The following is a 13328-nucleotide window of genomic DNA, read 5'->3' as shown; positions in this document are numbered from 1 at the left end:
CTGTAGGTAAAAATTGTGGCGTGGGAATTCTGGTAAGGCCTCATAAGGAGGAAAAACATAGCTGGTAATGATAATGAGTGCCTTTCACTTCTCTCTTCCCATCTTGCCTGCTCCCTGGAATTTATATGTGAGGGCTGAAGCTCCAGGAGCCATCTTGAACCAAGAGGTAACTTTAAGGATAGAGTCATGTGTTAAGAATAGAAATACAGAAAGATAGAAGGTGCCTAAGTCCCTGATGATTATAGAACTGACCCTGCTTTTGTGGAGAGAAAAATAAACTTTTGTGTGTTTGTCACTGTTATTTATGGTTTTCTGTTGTGGGCAGGCCCCAAATGGTAGCTTATTCTCTCCACAAATGTAGCTATTTCTCCAATCCAGCCAATGTAATATTTTGATTAGGTTTGATCCATTGCTTCTCTTCTTAAGACAAGGGCTTCCAGATAGAAAGACCTGAGTTCAAGCCCAGCCCTGCCACTGTGACAATGACGTCTTTAGACATTGCTTATGTTCATTTTACCTTCAATTTCTTTTTCTGGAAACCAATAATAATAATAATAATAATAATAATATGCACATTGAAGTATTTATTACTTTTCTTTTATCCTGTTTTCCAGTTATTATCCCAATGGCATCAATAGGAAAAATAACTGAGGGAAGGAAAAGGGGATAAAACTCCAATCAGGGTATTTCTCCAATTTTTTACAGCCCTTATAAGCAGTTGAGTAGTTAAAACTTCAGATTGCTGATTTTTAGAAGTCATTGGGAAAAAATTGGATATATATATATATATATATATATATATATATATACACACATATATATGTTTGTATATGTGTGTGTGTATATATATATATTTATATATGTGTACACATATATAAAGTTTCTATTTATTTCAAGAAAGAGAGAGAGAGAGAGGTGCAGAGAGAGAGGGAGAGGGAGAATCCCAAACAGGCTCTGTACTGTCAGTGTGGAGCCTGACGTGGGATTTGAACTCATGAACCCGTGAGATCGTGACCTAAGCTGAAATCAAGAGTCGGATGCTTAACTGATGCCAATCAGCTGCCCCTAGACTTCAATGACCGATATTTTACTCTCATTCTCATGAATTACTAAAATCTGACTATATACATGTTACATTGTCCTAAGACCATTTGACCTACAGATTTATGCATATGTATCAATTTTAAGAAAGTTGGCTCCAAGAGAATCACTTTCCCCAAGTCACTGGAATGGAGAAGAAGACACACTTTCTGTCTTGTACTTTCCATTTAGACAAATTGACTTTTAATGATGTGAAGAAAGAGTTCCTTTCAAATGGGCATAAAATTGCGAAAAACGCATTTTGCCCCAACTGTTAGATTGTGTAATTTCATTTCTGCTCTTACGCACATTAAACTAAATTGGTTAAATAAAAATCTTGCTCAACTAAATTTGATTCAATTAGGAAATTAGTCTATATATATAAAGCCTGGAACGTGTGGGTTGAAATATGTTCTAGCTATTTAAAATGTTATTTTTTATGGATGGTTCACTTTTGCCATAGCTTCATTAGTGAACTAAATTTTTATTAATGTGGATCAATCTTGTGGGTTAAATAAACCTTGGCCCTTCACTGGGAAATCGCTCAAGTAGTAAAGAGTTTTGTCCGCACAGCCTCAAAGGCTAGAATATTTGAGCATCTTCGAACCCTTCCTGCTCTGGCTCCGTGTGACCCTCTCTTACCAGTTGCTAACGCTGCCACCATTTCCTTTTCAAAAACATTTCCCTTGCCCCTTCCAGCTCAGTGTTCTCATCAGGCTCTAAACTGCAGAATTGTCTGCTGGGTCCCCTCTGGCCTGGCCTGTGTCCTTAGCTGCATTTTAAGCTAAATAATTACCTTTCATGTTACTGTGGGACTTCTAAAACACACCAATGGAAAAGTTTCAGCACGGTTGGCTCAAAGTATTTCAGGGAAGGGAAAGTGTTTTCTTCAAGGGTCAAAGTGCCTATTGCAAAGGTATAGGTACAATGCCAGTCATTGGAGAGCGCCTGACACACTCCCAAAGCAGAAAGACTGAACCAGAGGTCGCCTGTTGTCTAGGTGGCACTTGAGGTCTGAATTCGAACCTCAGTCATTGGAAGTTCCACTCACCTAAGTTATAGGAAAAGGAATCTTGCATTTTATAGGTCATGAAAAAGCATTGAGATGAGGGGGCAAAGGATTAAAAGATGATGAAGAATTTCTGGAGCATTATCGATAGTACATGTATAGTCCATGTCAAAGGAATGCATGAATCAAGTGCCGTACTCAAGATTTCTATTCCCAGACTGCTCACGTATCACTTTTTAGCCACATTATAAGCTGCAAAACCCCAAAAGGTCTTTTGTGGTTCCACTGTCTCTTCTCTGAGAAAATTTTTTTTTTCCTTATTTTTGTTGATTATTGAACAAAGAAAGTGCTAGAAGGGCAACAGGGTCTCCTGTATTCCAAAACTCTGCATAATGACCTTACACCCCACATAATAAATAGCACACGTAGCTTTAAGGAAGTTTACTAGTATTTTCAGTATTTAAGGAAGTTCATCAGTATTTGTGTTTATTAAATCCTGAATTCATTGATTTTTTTTTTTTTTGCCTCATTTTCCCTCTGTTTTCATTTTTTAATGGAGGTAGAATTTATATACGGTAAAAAAGCACAGATGAATTCTGACAAATGCTGTGTAGCCCACACTTCTGTAAAGATATATATTTCCATCACCCCAGAAAATTCCCTTAGGCCCTTTCCCAGTCAATCCTCTCTTTTCCTTGGGGTAACTACTATTTCTATCACCTAGATTAGTTTTTCCTTTTCTAGAACTGTATAAAAATGGATTGATACAGTGTGGACTCTTTAATGTCTTAGTGTCTAACGTCTCATGTCTTAAGCGTGTTATAAAAATCGCCTCTTCATTTCCTTGTCTGTAAGTGGAAGGGATCGCCTCATAAGAATGGCGTGCAAGGATCCTGAGGAGTTGGAGGTATCCTGGCAGGGGTGAGGGGAGCTGAGAAGTCGGGTGAGTGAAGAGGAAGCTGAAGAGTGGAGTTTGCAGCCACCCTTCTCCCCTTCAGAAGAAGAGCTGTACTTTTCCATGGCTTACAAACTGGGGTTCCCTGGGAGATTTCATCTGGGAAAAGGGTTTTGGTAAAAAAAAAAAAAATATTAGCGAGCCACACGTCCAGGTGATCCTTACTGATTCTTTCCCCTTGAACATTCTGTAAACTGCACATAGTGCTTTCTGATAGGAGAGCTTTGACTGGTTCCCTTGAGGGAGGGCTGGGAGACACAGGCAGCCAGACGGGGGGGCCCCCAGGGAGGGCCCGGGCACTGAGCACTGTAATATTAGTAGGAGTTACCATCAGATAGCGCCACCCCAACTGAGGCGCCTAGACAATAAGCCAGAGGCCCTGGGCAAGGGGAGGTACAAAGGCAGCATTCAAAAGACCTGACTCTCACAGCCTGCGAGCGTTTCTATAGAGTCCACCGGACCCTGGCCCAGCCGGAATGTCACCTGACAGCCAGAAAGCCATCTTTCACGGTTAGCTTTTAAACTGCTAAAAATAATAAACACAGAAAGGAAAGTGTGGACACAGTCTTAACTGCAGAGGCAGACGGAAACCGTTGTTATAATAACGTAAACAAACTGGGTTCCAAATTATAACCTAGCCTTCCAAACAGGCTGCTGGATATTACCAAACATCTGGGGACCAGAGGGAGAATTCAGAGGCCTTGCCTGAGAAACAAGGCGATGTGCACTGCGCCCTACCCCACGTGCTCCAACTCATGGCTTAGCATCTCCTGACACCTTTTTTAGCACTCCAGGAAATGACAGTCGGAGAGGGCTGCTGGATCTTCCTCAAGCACAGTTTCCCCACCTAACACATGAAATACGGCTCTTCCCTCTCATGATCCGATTTTTACTCCTCTCACCCTAAATGAATTCTTGCAGCCTTCCCTTTCTCCATTCTGCTTTTCCAGCCAGCCCATTTAATGTTCTATACTTCTCCCGGATACCTACAGAGGTCAAAACTATGTTAAATGGCCACAGCAGCAATGCCACCAACTGGAAGGTAATTCCCCTAGTGCTAAAAGTGACAATTAATCATAAAGACCACGGGTCTGCAAACAGCCGAGTCAAGGCTGACATCTGACCTTCTGATCCATTAAATCACGTGCAGAACTTGGCACCCACACAGGCCGGCCAATGGCAGGAAAACCGCAGATCTGGAAAAAAAGGAAATACAAGAAAGTGAATAGAAGTGTTTTGTGTTTCTCTTTCTTTCTTCCTCTCGTTCTCTTTTTCTTTCTTTCTTTCCCTCTCTCTTTCTTTCTTTCTTTGTTTCTAAGTTCCCCAACATTTGCTTAATCTGCAACTGTTCTTCTATGTTTAAATAGGGTCTGGTTTCAGAGTTGTCTCTGATTTTGAATAAATGCAAATGGACTGAGATAAAATCTCATTCCAGATGGTTTCAGAGAAAGGAACTTTAACACAGAAGTTTAGTAACACCTTTTAGGCACGGGACAATGTTTGTACATCCCAAAGACCTACTTTGCTGTGGACAGGATTCAGGAGTTTTGGATTGCCAGTCTGGGAAGGTGGCTAAGAGGCCAAGGTGAATCCTAAACAGTTTACAAATTTTGTGCTAAAGAAGGTATGGTTGGTCTCAGAGGACAGTTCCCGGGATAGATCTTAACAAACCGAAGCGCCAGCCATGCCCCGTGGTGAAATGACAGGTTATTCATCAGGGTTAAGTATTTGAGCTTGGAACTACGAAGCTGTCTGGATTGTGTTAAGTGTTATTATACTGGGGACACTTCCCACAAGTATAAACAGATGAAAGAGATGGCCAAACAGACTGTGGCATCTACTTGTGCAGCAGATGATGGCTTCAAGTGTTTGCACAACAAGTGAGAAGCTGCTTTTCAAGTGACCGTGGCCCCGCAAGTTTTCTTGTTGTGGGAGCTTAGAACTCAGAACAGCAGAGCTCAGTAGAACAAATGTCAGGGTTCTCACTGCCTAGAATGGACAAATGCATAATTTTTGTCATATCTTCTTTTTTTTTAATTAAAAAATAGAGATCATAGATGTAATCTTGATAACCCCACTTGAAGGCCAGACCACAAACCTGTGTTTTTCTAGTCCACCTTTTTTTTTTTACATTTACATACAATATATGTATCCAGAACAATGAGCAGTGTTTGTGCATATCATCGTAGATGGTATGAATCTCTGCATGTGTATCTATCCTTCCACATTTTTGACTCAACATTGTATATGTGTGAACATAACCATGTTGGTCTCTAACATTCCCTGTAGGTGCCACATTGGATGAATATGTGCTCACTCATTGTCTTTTCATATCCCGTATTTATGGCACCATAAAAGCACTCATCATGTCATTAAAATGATTGTTGGGTGTGTGTGGGTGTGCATGTGCATATAGGTGCATTTCCTCTGTGATAGATTCTGAGCTCCTGGAGATTCTGGTGCGTCTTGTTTTAATACTAGCTCCTCTACTCTATGACTCCATGCAGAAGGGACACTCGGTGCGATAAAAGGCAAAACAAAAATCTTAAAAATTGATTTGCTTATGGTTAATTTCCCCTCTTTTTAAAATGACGGAAGACATTGGGTTGTATTTCGGAAGACTTTGAGGTTGTATTTATCTATTTTCATAGTCTCTGTCCAGTGCTCTCATCATACACTTTAAATCCCACGCCATCAATATCGCCTCATTGTTTGCTGGAAAATCAGAAAATCTGACAGTGTGAGGCTAAATACCAAGATATTTTTAAGAAGCACATTCTAAAAGCTTTCTCAAAGAATAAACTGACAAGGCCAGGAAGAAGCCAGTGTTTGTAACTGTTGTGGCTTTGTGGTGAATATGAGTAAACAGACACACTCCCCTTGACACTGATATTTAAAAACAAACAGTGCCTTTTGTATGAAAATAATACTGGACTTCGTTTTTTTTTTTTTTTTGAAGGTGTAATTCTGATTTCGATTTTAAAGAATATATGTGAACCTGACTCAGTGAAAACAACCTAAAAATTCTCACATAATGATTCATAATAATAAGCATTTTATACATAACCTTTATTCAGCACATTTTGTGGGCTGGGTTGTGCTAATCTTTTACCTAATTTCACTTAGTTTAATCCTCCCAATGATCATATGAGGTTGGTATTATTAATAAGCTCATTTTTCAGATGAGGAAAGGAGAAGCACAGAAAGGAATCTCATCCAGGTAGGAAGATGTCATGGACCTCATTCTGAAGTACTAAGAACAGGCCCAGGTTTTAAGATAAAACTGCAGAAAAGAAAATTGAAAAACAGTGTGCCTGCGGTGGCTTCCAAATTTTGCTATAATACAAACAGACAGTATCTCTTTTATGGTATGCCTCAAACCAAGAACAAACCAAATTAGAGTACTCCAAGGAGACAAATTCAAAGTGATTTCTTAGTGATGAAGGAAATTTAAAGTAGCAAGGTCAAGCCCCAGACCTTTCCAACTTAAACATACCCATTTTTCATTCTTCTTCTCTTTAGAAAACTGGGGGCCATGACTTTGTTCATGGCTCAAAGAAGCCTGCCTGGTTTGTTTATGTAAGATTCAAAGCAAAAATGAGAATCACTCCCTGGGACAACTTTAGCCTAGAATGTGTGTTCTTTACACATTTTTAATTGGGACACAAATATATTAACAGTGTGGTTGTTTTGTATTTTAAAAAGAATCTGTTTTATAACTGATTCATATTTATATTTGGAATATATTTATTTCTAGGCATGAAACAGTTCATTTTGTTGAGCCATCTGACCTGAGGTGCGGTTGGCACAATTTCCCGTGACTGTTCCAATTAATGCAAATTCAAGGTTAAAGATAAATAAAGTTCCTTTATTTATATACTTGGTTTATTAATATGTTGTTTACAAATGGTTCTTTTTTTTGAGTCACTAACTATGTACAAATGAGCTCTACAGAACAAATGAGCAAATACACAATTGTATTTTACGGCGAAGTTTTTATTTTAAAAGGGTTAATATGGCAAAAAATTAACATCATCTATCCATCTGTCTGTCTATCTCTTTAGCCTCAGGTCTCCCATCAAACCTTATGAAGTCTGAGATGGACTATATTGCATTATGGCCAACATTCTTCACCCCTCCATGTACCTACCCTTTTGTCATGTAACTTTGCACTAAGGAGGCTGTATCTACCTTCCTGTCCCCTTTGATTCTGGCTTTGGTCATGTGACTTGCTCTGGCCAGTGGAATGTTAGCAGGTATGCTGCTTGTAGAAGTATGAAAACGCTCTTGCTTTGTTTCTGTGTTTTCTCTTGCTCCTCTGTCATGGCCATGAGAAGATGTCTCAGCTAGCCTGTCATGGTTGAGAAACATGGAATGAAGTTGACTCGCGTCAGTCGTCCCTGCCAAGGCTATGCTGGATCAACCTAAACTAGTCAAGTTGCAGAAGTACGAGAGCCCAGGCAAGAAGAGCGGAACCATCCAGCTGACCCAGAGCTGCCACCTATGCAGGAGTGGACCCAGCCGGAAGCTGAAGAACCATGCAACCAACTGAGACTCAGCTCAGACCCACGAACTTAGAAATGCCAACTGTTTCTAACCATTGAATTTTGAGGTAATTTGTTACTATGCCAAGCAACCCCATTCAGTGCTAGTGGGTACAAGATAGCTGACCAGGACATTTGCCTGGTTCACTCAAAAAAAAAAAAAAACAAACCCATAGGTGCCCACATAGAAGACGGTTTAAAATTAAGTTATTAATATTCAGCAAATATCCACAAAATGTCAGCTGTATCAGTCAAGGTTCAACCAGGAAAATAGAACTCGGTCTGAGTATTTAAACAGAAGGATTGCAATGTAGGAAATTCATTACGGAGGTGAAGGAAAAGATGTAAAGGCAAATGGGAGAAGGAGGCATCCAGGAGGTGAATGATTGCAGGAAATCCTGGAGTTCAATGGAGTGTTAATACTGGAACACAGGGGCCAAGGTCACCCAGCAAAAGCTCAGAGGGCGTCTCTAGTTGGACCTGTGTCTCCCTAGAGGAGAGACACAGCCTTCATCCAAGATACTGTCTGAGGCAGAGAGTGTGGGGAAGAAACACCCTGGCTTCTCTCTTCCTTCAGTCTTCCATTCTCCCTCCAGGGATTTCCAGGGTTGAATCCAATTGGGGGCCAACTGACTCAGGGACCCAGAAAGCACAACCCTCAGGGGCAGCCTCTCAGTAACATGAGAGAGGGATTTGAGAGCGAAGGGGTAAATACAGCACCATGATGTGCAAGACGCTACACAAGGTGTTACTCAGGGCTGAAGGCCACATCCACAAAAATACTGAGAAGCAGAAAGACTGGGCTTGACGGTTAGAAGTGACCTGAATAGGTAAAAGTGAAGGACAGGTAGGAGCGACTGTGGAAGTGAAATGTAAGAAGTATTGGGGGAAATAGCAGGCATTCTGGTTTGGCTTAGAAGGTTGTGTATTTGGGAGGAGGGGGCAGGGGTGGGGAGGGGACGATGGGGCTACAAATTTGAGAGACTGAACAAGCCTGGATTCCAATCTTGCAGATGGGATTTCTGTTCTAAAGGCGGCAGGAAATAAGATGGTTTTAAGCAGAGAGTAACATCATCCAAATTGTGTGTTAGGAACATTATTCTGATAGAGATTGGAGGGATAGAGATTGGAGGGAGACCGCTAGACAAGGGGTTATTACTTAGGTGTAGACCTCAGGGAATTCCTAACCCTCCGGAACAAACGGCAGAAGTTTGTGTAAGCCTTCAGTTTTTTGAGAGATGGTATGTAGCTTTCACATGGCTTTCAGCGGAGCCCATGACCCCTGACCCTATCAAAAATTGTAAGCACTCGGGTCGCCTGGGTGGCTCAGTCGGTTGAACATCTGACTTTGGCTCGGGTCATGACCGAGCCCCGCATGGGCTCTGTGCTGACAGCTCGGAGCCTGGAACCTGCTTCAGATTCTTTGTCTCACTGTCTCTCTGCCCCTCCTCCACTCATGCTCGCTCTCTCTCTCTCTCTCTCTCTGTCAAAAATAAACATTACAAAATTTAAAAAAAAAATTGTAAGCACCAGCAGCAGGAAGAGATCTAGAAAGCTCCTATAATGAAGATCTTTTAATGAAGACAAAAAATGAGACAAGGGCAGTGGTAATGGAAGGAGTAAACAGACATTTATGAGGGACTATCTAAACAAATAATCCAGATGAGTATGAACAGAAATAAAATGAGAGATGCTAAAAGGTTTAACTCTGGGCTATATCTGTCTGCTATTCCTTGCCCTCCCCCTACAAAACAGAGAAAAGCAGTCCATGCTTCCAAGTTACCACCTCTGTTCAGAGATATCACTAATCAAATGTAACCTTTCCTTATTGCTGAGCCCAAACCCCATCTCCAAATCTTTCTCAAATAGCACCCTAGGCACCCACTGCCTTATTCTAGAGCAACTGTTTTTGTTCATTGTATCGACTGTTCTATAACTTCAGAAGGATGAAGTACCAACCAATGGATATATTTGGCAGAATGTATTATATACTGATATGATCTGTGTATACATATCATACGCATATTTCCCACACTCGGGGAAACTTATATACAATTAGGCCACTAGCTAGATCTTACCCAAGATCATGAGTCTACTTGGTGTTCACTGAAAGCAATGAACACAGATTTAAATAAAGCTGAATTGGGAGGGGCGAAAAAACACTTTGATACACAAAAACTTATTATGAAATTATCATCATGAAGTTTTGAAATTAGCATAAGCCATTACAGTCAACTACTAGTAACTTCACTGTTAAATTCTTAACTCCAATCATAGGCAAGTAGGTATATAGCATTATCATGAGCCATCCTCTTGTCAAGCTCTGGTGACCTTTGCCTTGGTATTTGAATGGCACTATAGTGGTTTTCTCACCTTGGGGTGTTTTCTAGCTGACATTTGAAAAGAGGTATCACTATCAGAGTTGCTTTCTATATAGGACCATAATAAAGAATATTCAGATAAGCCAAATTTTTTTCTACCTGGAATTTTTTGTTTTTTGTTTTTTTTAATTTTTTTTAACGTTTATTTATTTTTGAGACAGAGACAGAGCATGAATGAGGGAGGGTCAGAGAGAGGGAGACACAGAATCCAAAACAGGCTCCAGACTCCGAGCTGTCAGCACAGAGCCTGATGCGGGGCTCGAACTCACAGACTGCGAGATTGTGACCTGAGCCGAAGTCTGCTGCTCAACCGACTGAGCCACCCAGGCGCCCCTGTTTGTTTGTTTTTTAAGGAGATAGAAGTTTATTGAATACACTGCATAGGAGCAGCAGGCAGGACAGCAAAGGAGAAACCATCTGCCCTTTTTCTACTTGGAATTTTGATCAGCAAGATTATTACTGCCAACATGAAGACTTTCTCTGCTCCACTCAACCCTAAACCCCAAAGTTCTATCTGTTCAATGCCAAACAACTTTTGGAAATTTGCCTATATACAAAAATACTCCGTCCGGGCACCTGGGTGGTTCAGTTGGTTAAGCGTCCAACTTCGGTGCAGGTCATGACCTCATGGTTCATGAGTTGGAGCCCACTTCGGGCTCTGTGTCTCCCCCTCTCTGCTCTGCCCCTCCCCCGTCATGCTCTGTCTCTCTCTCTCTGTGTCTCAAAAATGAATAAACATTAAAAAAAATTAAAAAATACTCCGAGGAAAAAAACCCCATCTCTACATGTAAACATTCCTGGCAGTAATTATTTGACCATGACCCACAATAAAAAGTATGTTTTAATCTGGAACACATGTACATATATAAAGATGTATACGTGTATATCTAAAACAAAAGTTCTACAAAATAATATTCTTGTATGTTGCATTTGGATATTTTCTATTCCATTCAACTCTTATTCTATTCTACGTTATATACTATTTCATTAAAGAAAAGTTAGTAATGACCTGCTAAATTGATTTCATTGCTCTCCAATAGGGCACAATTCACAGTTTGAAAAGCACTACTGTAGCAAAATGACTAAAGTACTCTAACTTTATTCACCGATGTAAACATATTCACAAAAGACCAACCCTGAGCAACTGCAGGGGAAAAAAATCTCTTGGCTCTCTCCCTAGTCTCCTGGATGAAGCCAAGGTTTGCTGGGCCAACTTTTGTACTTCGTGGTTGACAATGACTGCAAACTGAAAGGCAGAGATCAAATCCTCACTCTCCTTCTCAACACATCTCTTCCGCTGGGTAAATTATACTGTGCAAGTATCAAGCTATTCAATTTTGCTGTCATTTACTGTTCTTTTTCCAACAGCAATGGAAACACAGGATCGGCTTACTCTTGTCTCTCTTTGGTAGAATTAGATTATTCTCCCTCCTGCCCTCTTAAACAAAGATGGCATTCATCACTCTGAGAACCACCCCCGGAGGATCTCCAAACAAAGCATGGCAGGGAAACCGCTACCCATGAAGGAGCAATAGCAGAATCTGGGCATTGAGGTTGTCAGTCCAGATTGTATACCAGAACGAACTTTGTAGCGATTCTTTTGATTGAGTGAACAATTGTAATTGGAGCAACATAATTAACAGTAATAACAAAGAAAGAAACAATAAAAGGCTATGTATCTCCAAATCCAGTGGTGTCTACTAAAAGAAAGTTATTTATTAAAAAAAGTAAAATCCATTTTCTCTTTCTAAAAGAAAAAAAAATACTACAAAATCATCATATCAAAGATCCTTTCGAGGCTTTCTTGCCCATACTCTGGTATTGGAATTCTTTCTTCCTTGTGACTTCTCTGACATTCATTCACCTTGAAATTCATCTGCTTACTGTGTACCCTCCCCACACCCTTACCCAGTACTAGTAAAACATTAATGCGTGCATTAAAAGCCACAAGTTTTTCAGGTTCTTTTATTCAGGAATTCTACTTCTCAGAATTTATCTTAAATAAATGAGTATGGCTATATACAAAGCTAGAGTGACAAAGATGTTCATGCGGGGTTATCTATAATGGCAAAAGGCTCAAAGGGTACAATTAATTGCCAGAAGTTGTAAACGTTGGGTGGGTGGAGTATTGGTGATTTAAATTTTAGTCTGTATGCCCACGTATATTTCCCAAATTTTCCAAAATATGAATAAAATAAAAGGTTGAAAGTAACACATCTGTGCTTAAGAGTGAGACACTGATGAATCTCCAGGTAGAAGATCTTCACCAAGCCAAAGGATGCACATGTTTGATCATGCCCTGAGATCAGTTCCTCAATGGTAAAATGGGAATAATAATGCCCAATTCATAAAGTTGTGATGAAGAGTAAAATCAATAAATCAAGTACTAAAATATGTAATGTGCTTACAGCACTGCCTGGTACATATAAGCACATATAAGTGTTAGCTGGTGTTGTTATTATTTTACTGGTGCAAGAAATTGGAAGATATTTTTTTAGTTCCATGTTGAACCTAATACAAAGGATCAGGAAAAGATGGGCTTGTTCCAAATGCTCTCAAAGTTATGCTCTGCATTTGGGGAATAAAAATGCGGCATAAAGAAACTTTTGGTGGTAGTAGATATGTTAATTACATTGATTGTGGTGATGTTTTATCAATGCATACATAAGTCAAAATCTACCAAATTGTATATTTTAAATACACTTAGTTTATTTTATATCAGTCAGACCTCAATAAATCTGTTTAAAAATGAAGATGAAATTGAGACTTTTTCAGATAAGCAATCCTATGAGAATTGTCCACCAACAGACCAATACTAAAAAATATATATATATTAGGGAGAAGAAAAAAAATCCAGGTGAGAGCTTGGAAATACAGGAAGGAATGATGAGCAATAAAAATGGTAAATATGCAGCAAACATAAATGCATATTAACTCTTTAAACAATAATTGCAATTTCTTGTAGTTTAAAAATGTATGTAAAATTGAACTATAAGCAATAATAATACAAAAAGTAGAAGGGATAAATGGAATTAAAACGGCCTAAGTCTCTAAAATTTTCTGGAAAATGGTCAGTCACAATTTGTATTATGCTCTAATAAAATAATAATACAGTTTGTAATTTCTAGAATAAGCACTAAAAAAGAGAGAAAAAGAATATATGACTAACAAGCCAATTGAGACAAAATATTTCATTAATTCAAAAAGGAACAAAGGAGAGGTAAAGAAACACTAAAGAGCTGGGGAGGAAAAAAAATCAAATAGTACTATCATAGGTTATAACCCAAATATATCAGTACTTTCATAAAATACAAATAGAAGAACACTTCAAGTAATATACATGTACTAAGTTAAAAAAA

General features: G+C 39.5%; 1 protein-coding gene across 5 annotated transcripts in view; it reads right to left on the bottom strand.

The window, feature by feature from the left end:
• Positions 1 to 13328, bottom strand: part of THRB (thyroid hormone receptor beta) — a 391410-nt gene that overhangs the window by 221965 nt on the left and 156117 nt on the right. For all 5 annotated transcript variants that reach the window (XM_040480053.1, XM_040480052.1, XM_040480056.1 and 2 more), the window contains one exon: positions 4169 to 4240. The gene's annotated coding sequence lies outside the window, so the exon portion shown is untranslated. The remainder of the gene's footprint in view (positions 1 to 4168; positions 4241 to 13328) is intronic.

This window comes from Herpailurus yagouaroundi, unplaced genomic scaffold (assembly GCF_014898765.1).
Source record: "Herpailurus yagouaroundi ecotype Mexico unplaced genomic scaffold, PumYag 159, whole genome shotgun sequence".
NCBI classification, from domain to species: domain Eukaryota; kingdom Metazoa; phylum Chordata; class Mammalia; order Carnivora; family Felidae; genus Herpailurus; species Herpailurus yagouaroundi.
This window is presented reverse-complemented; position numbering and strand designations above follow the sequence as displayed.